Here is a 6,858-nt window from a genome sequence, read left to right as displayed (position 1 = left end):
GAAATAGACATCACAAAGCAGAGAATGTGACCTGCATATAATATACTAAAAAAAGTTTAAATTCAACATCTTGAAACCAAGCGAATGACAGGTGCTATTCTCTCAAATACATTATGAGCTAAAGTGGTCTAGCACACGTCACCTGGGTGTTGAGTATTTTTTGCTAGTTGTGAATCCCTTTATTAAAACAGCTAAAGATATACAACCGCTGGCAAACTGAGAATACCATTAGGTAGAAGGGAAAAGAACACAGGAGCACCATCAAAACATGGCAATGTATTAATAGAGTAATGAAACCATCAACTATCGACATTCCCTGAGTAGAGGATTTTGTGGTTAAAGTCATAAGCCTGGACCATCGTTGAAATATAGCTTTGCCCACAGGGAAGCAGTGTGGCTGACACAATACTCCACAGGCTATTTCTTGTATTCCCATGATATGGGTGGTATTCTCAACAATAGACACAACGAGAGAGGCATCTAAGCTATTTCTTGAACTCGTGGTCAATTTCAGTCCAGTCCAGAAGGGCTGAGGAGTCACTTGGTCAGTGCTTTAATGTGGGCTAAAGCAAATATGTCCAGTTTTGCAGGTTGATGTTCAATTAGATGCTGTGCAGGTAAGTGTTTTCCATGAGCGCTGGTGAGGAATACTGGGTCTAAGGCAAATGGACACATGTCTTCGTAGTATGATAAATGCAGAGTGTGAAATTAACTCTGGCAAGTGCTGTTTATTGTCTCTGGTTCTTTTGCAGTCAAACAGCACAATTCCAACAGAAAAGGCCTCATAAACAAACTGCTCCTGCACTCAGTGGGCCACCTGAGCACTTTGGACAGGAATTCTTTTGGTAATTATGAAAATATGGATTAGAGAAAATGTGATTGACATAAATGAGAACAGGTATGAAATGTGTCATATTTTAAACTCAATATGAAGGGAAACAGCGCCACACTACCAACAGTAGAAACTGATGTAAAACCTCCTTGCATCATATCTGTTATGGTTCCATGTCAACAGCAGGAACAGATGCAATTGTAAGGCACCAATTCAAGTCAACTTCAGTACGGCACCTTTCCAAGATGGCTAACAAACATGAACACCATGCCAGTATGTTCATGTCTGAGACCAGTCCCTGGCAGGACATTCTTATTCTGGGTCCAGTCCCTTCCTGTAATATGGTTCCTGTTATACCACTTTATAAAGAGCCTCTATACTAGTGTGCAACAACTCCTCTTCTTTGCTCCTGCTGTTGAATTCTTCAGTCCTATCAGCTTTAACTCTGCTCCTGTACTGCCAGTTTCAGCTCTGCTTACTATTGCAAACACCATCTCTGCTCCAGTCCTTCCAATTCCAGTCCTGACGGCCAAAAGTGTGACTTTTGTGCTATGGGTCCTAGTTCAAGGAAGTAAATTGGCAACTGCTGAATTATGAAATAATGCAATAATCAGGGTTCAGTGGGTCCCCGTGGGCCCCCATGGCCCCTGGGCCCCAGTGCCACTGCACCTGCTGCACCAATGAAACATACTCTTCTGCTGAAAGTGTTAGCTCCACAGTCCAGACAGTATCACCTCTCATCCAGTTCTGCCATATTCCCCTTTGGTCTAAATTTGGTCTAATACAAAACCAAAACTTCAGTCCTGCAAGAAGTATCCTGCAGCTGGGACCTGGTACATTGGATGTATTTTGTGCCTATTCACTTTGTCATCCTGGTGCATTCAGATACTAGTTTTCAGAGGACATCCAATATGTAACCCATGTCATACAAGGACAGAAGTGAGGCTTCTAGAATGGGTCACTCTTTCCTTGCAGCCTCTGAGAAAAAGGTGAATGACCTAAGGTTACACCTAGCTCTCGACAGGGTTAGAGGTCAAAGCGATTCTGGTACCTTTGACTCCATGGATTAATAACTCTAGGGTTTGGAATCTACCCTCCAAAAGTAGCAAACACAGATTCAGGCTCTGCCAAATAAAAATGCTGCCTTACTATGAACTTTAGCCACACAACCACCCTGGACCCTCTTGTGACCAGTTTTGGAGGTTCCCACACTGAATGGAGAAACCCTGAAAGAGAGAGAATTCACAGATGCCATTTTGGCTCAGTCTAACCTTTGCCCAGAACAGTTTTGCTCAGATTGTGCAAAGGTTGGTTACTTTATAAGTAGATTTAATGGTTCTACGCCCCTGGTCATCACTGAATGTCCCTGTCTGGATGACTAACGTATTTTCTTGGCCGTGTTTAAACTCATGCTTGTACACCCTGAAGGTGAGGATTCTGCTGCAGAAGAGGTTATTCATAATCTCCAGGAAGGAAATATTAGTGCAGTAGAATATGTTACCCAGTTCAAGCAAATTGCTCCCGAAACAGGCTGAGTTGTAAGAATCTGGAGAAAAATTCTCAGAAAAGTCTCTGAAAATAAATCAAGTATAAATTAGCTGGCTAAACTGACGAAATCTCGCAGGTAGAGCACAGAATTAATGAAGGAAGAACAGAGTCAAGACTTTAGCTTTGCAACCTTCAGCCTTGCAAGGACTGTCCGACAAATGGATCGTGCTGTTCTTGGAGGTCCTTTCATTCTGAGGCTATCAGGTACTATGTTCCAGAGGATGTCAACTCTATCAATTTTGTTACACCAAAGGCTGACATCTCTTCTCGAAGGGGTTCTTCAAAGCCTCCAGGAAGAGGTTAAGGACCGATGTACATCCAGCCTCTAAGTACATCATTAATAATAGAGAAAGTGACCAAAAGTAAGAAAGAGAAATCTTGTCCGCTAACACTGAATATCTTATCTGCCACACCCTCAACCTGTATAGTTTCACATTAGGCCCAAACAGAAGGGGGAAAAAAGAATTGTATTAGACAAGCACCCAACAAAAATAACCATGTACATAAAATGTCTTCCAGGCAACAACGTAGGCTTGGGTCTGCATTCAGCTCAGACTTCAAACAAACAATTGTCTCATAACATCAACAACAGAAAACGTTACTCAAAATTTAAAAAAGAGATCTGTATTCACTCCACAGCTCTCAGCCTGCTACTTCTGCCTCCCATGTCATTCTTCTACAATTGTAGTGAAACAGGGGCACACATGGCTAAGGTCAGAAAACACAAGCTATAACATGATAAATGAAGTATTTTTACCAACTGTGGGCTGCACCACCAAGACAAGTATCCAAAAGACAAAAATTAAATGTCCATCCAATATTAGAAATATTCAGGTTTCTTTATTCTTCCTTTTATTTGAAACAAAGCACCAGGCAGCCAACGCGTTTCGTTCTTTTAGACAAGAACTTCGACAGGGCTGTAAAAACATTAAAAACAGATGTATAATACAAACTGACACCTATAAAAACATACAATAATACAATATTCTAAGACAGAAGGCATTAAAAAATGAATACAAAAAATCAATTCACTTAGACCACAACATAGTATGACAAACAAAAATATAATCGAACCACATACATTTTTTTTTATGTTTTTGTATTAAATTCATCAAACGTGACAAAATAATGTGCCTAAACAAATAACATGTTTTCCATATTTCCAAATTGAATTGCTTATAAAATGCAATTTCTAAGTAGAGTGTAGAATGAATTCTAAATACATAATTGAGGCAAATAGAACATAAACAATCCGATGGCATTAGCTTTTCTAAAGTCCCATAGTAGTGGACTGCATTGCTCATCCATTTTATAACATACTGCAGTACGAATGAACTACAGTGATAACACAAGTGGAAAGAAAAAAGGACAAAGAAAATGATTAAATAGAAATAGGAATCAAATGACAAAATAATGTCAACAAAGATGCGAAAAAAAGAGAAAGGGAATAGGAAAGAATAATAAAGACAATCAAGTGAACAAAGAAAATACTTGAATAGTTTTTATTTTAAAATTGAGTAACTGGTTATGTATAACCATGGATACTATAATCACTCAATATTTTAGTTGGTTACCAAGCAGCTCCTATTCCTAGAAGATCCATCAAGAATAATAGTTTTTTCTAGTCACATACCGATCGAACTGTTACTTGTTGTATTCAAAAGAAGCAGGAATCGTCAGGCTGGCCCAACTAAGAACTCCTCACAAGACGTCACCTTGCTTTTCAAAGAACAAAGCAGAATAGAATGGCTGTTGTGCCTAGGAAGAATTGTATTAAGTTGTTTTTTTAAACCTTATCTGTAAGCCAAACAATCATGTACTAGTAAAACAAAACTACTTGTAAAATTATACGGGTAAAAGATATAGTCGTCAATTTAAACCATCTTATCCAAAAGTAGAATCCACCTTACCTAAGAAGTGGATTAAGAGAACAGCCTATCTTTACCCGGATAAGTCTTAGGTTCCATCAACCTTTTGGTGAGCACGACAATTCTCCTATTAAAAACTCCATATCAACCCCCACCACTAAAGAGCTATACATTGTCTATCGATAGTAAAAGAAAAATATCAATGAAATCCCACATGTCCAAATCTCCGAAAGACACTAATTCAACAATTTAATACGTTGTATGTATTGTTTACATTCAAACATTTAAATAAGCACCTACCTATCGTGCTGATTGCCGGCTGAATTTTCAGGCCTAACGGCAAGGAAATATTGAGTGGCTGTTGTGCCTGAAAAGATTTATGAAAGACGTCACTTGTCATGTGTAGACCAACTTAATAAAATTATTTACTGTTAAACCTTATATTTAGGTTATTAAAACAAACCTAACTCAAGATTGTGTATCTCGATCCAAAATATATTAAAAAAGTAGATATACATTTTTTTTTTTTAAATAGGCCCAATTATACTTATTGGGTCCATATTATTTAATGTCGAACGATAGCAACAAAATCAAAACCAGTGTCTGGCAAAACGAACGTACACTTGGAATGTAATGAATCGATATAGTGAAATAGTACAACGTTCATCATGCTTCTTCCATTTGCCGAAATGTAACAACCTTCCCCATGCCAGCATTGCCAGCAGTTCCTCCGTGTTAAGACACGCTCGAGTTATTAAGCACCAAGGTAAATTCAAACTTAGTAAACACGAGAAAAAATAAAATGAGCGACACTCTGTATCCTCATTATGATATCGAATGAATAATGCAACTGAGCAAGGTCAGAGTTTATGAACCTTAGCCAAGAATTTAAGTAAATGGCCTGACTAACAATTAGAACTCTGAGTTTGAATTAAAATTCCTAGCGGTAGACAAGCTTACCAAATGCGCAGCGTCTCGAGCTGCAGAATATGCGTAAAGTTGAATGCTCTAAGAGAGCGCCCCATCTTCCTCCTCGTATTTAAACACCTGACCACGTCAGGCAACGTTCAAGCACGTCATTACGCGCCTTAGGGAAAGTCTCAAAAAAACATATTTGTTTGCTTTAATCACATTGCTTGAACCCCCGAAGGGAGGGTCTTAAAACAACATGTTAGTACACTCTACTCCTATTACCTACTAAGGACCAAGTAAATATAATGGACACCAACAAAAAACTTCCGTCTATCACTCCAAATGACAGTGCCAAATTAAAAAGAAGGAAGAAACACCCAATTTGTCAGATGCCTAATTACGCATTCTGCGATCGATCTCTGAAAATGGCACTTATATATCTATAGCACATTGGTGATTGAGGGCCATGTGGAATATTGAAGCAACGCATTATCTAAAAAAAAAAAAAAAAAATTAGCTCATAAGAAAGGTATTTAGAAAGTATTATTTGTTACCTACAAGTACCTGCTTCAATTGGGACGCAATCGTTGTACTTTCATTATGCGTCATTAGTATACCTCAAAAAGAAATATTATCAAACATTATCTACATCAATGAAGCAGACGTGGACAATAGCCAATCGCCTGCCCCTTTTGGCATAGTACACACACAGTTGTATCCATCAATGCCACCCAATTTGTGGTCAGATGCCAACGAGTTTACAAAAACTCAAGAGTGAAATTTATAATAGTCTTCTAGGAAACTTTTTTTATATAATATAATCCCTGACTAGTATTGTCAAAAAAGAGGGAAGACCAGGGACACAGAAGATAAAGTAGAGGGAAAGGTATAAAATCAAAGGGCCCGATTCACAGAACTAACTTAAGACAAAATCCTAAACTTACTACCATTTTGGTATTCACAGAAGGCACTTACTCATTTCGGTATTCACAGAACGCACTTACTCATTTTGGTATTCACAGAAGTTAGGAGTCCTAACTTTAGGACTCCTAAATGCCTTCTGTGAATACCGAAAGTCTTAAAATTAGGATTTTTCTCAGTTTAGTAGTAGTATAGTTAGGACCCCTAACTTTAAGACTCCTAAATGCCTTCTGTGAATACCGAAAGTCTTAAAATAAGGATTTTTCTCAATTTAGTAGTAGTAAAGTTAGGACTCCTAACTTTAGGACTCCTAAATGCCTTCTGTGAATACCGAAAGCCTTAAATTTAGGATATTTCTCAGTTTAGTAGTAGTATAGTTAGGAATCCTAAATTTAGGACTCCTAAATGCCTTCTGTGAATACCGAAAGTCTTAAAATTAGGATTTTTCTCAATTTAGTAGTAGTAAAGTTAGGACTCCTAACTTTAGGACTCCTAAATGCCGTCTGTGAATACCGAAAGCCTTAAAATTAGGATTTTTCTTAGTTTAGTAGTACTAAAGTTAGGAGTCCTAACTTTAGGACTCCTAAACTGAGAAAAATCCTAATTTTAAGACTTTCGGTATTCACAGAAGGCATTTAGGAGTCCTAAAGTTAGGACTCCTAACTTTTGTGAATACCGAAATGAGTAAGTGTCTTCTGTGAATACCAAAATGAGTAAGTGCCTTCTGTGAATACGAAAATGGTAGTAAGTTTAGGATTTTGTCTTAAGTTAGTTCTG

At 38.0% G+C, this 6,858-nt stretch overlaps 1 long non-coding RNA gene across 1 annotated transcript in view; it reads right to left on the bottom strand.

The window, feature by feature from the left end:
- Positions 1-4,046: 4,046 nt before the first annotated feature.
- LOC146858141 (uncharacterized) overlaps positions 4,047-6,858 on the bottom strand; it is a 30,242-nt gene continuing 27,430 nt past the window's right edge. The window contains exons 2-3 of the long non-coding RNA XR_014979657.1: positions 4,549-4,615; positions 4,047-4,138 (exon numbers count right to left, since the gene is read on the bottom strand). This is a non-coding gene — a long non-coding RNA (uncharacterized LOC146858141). The remainder of the gene's footprint in view (positions 4,139-4,548; positions 4,616-6,858) is intronic.

The sequence above is a fragment of the Triturus cristatus genome, chromosome 3_2, assembly GCF_964204655.1.
Source record: "Triturus cristatus chromosome 3_2, aTriCri1.1, whole genome shotgun sequence".
Taxonomy (NCBI): Eukaryota; Metazoa; Chordata; class Amphibia; order Caudata; family Salamandridae; genus Triturus; species Triturus cristatus.
The sequence above is the reverse complement of the archived record's forward strand: the minus strand, read 5'-3'. Positions and strand labels throughout refer to the sequence as shown.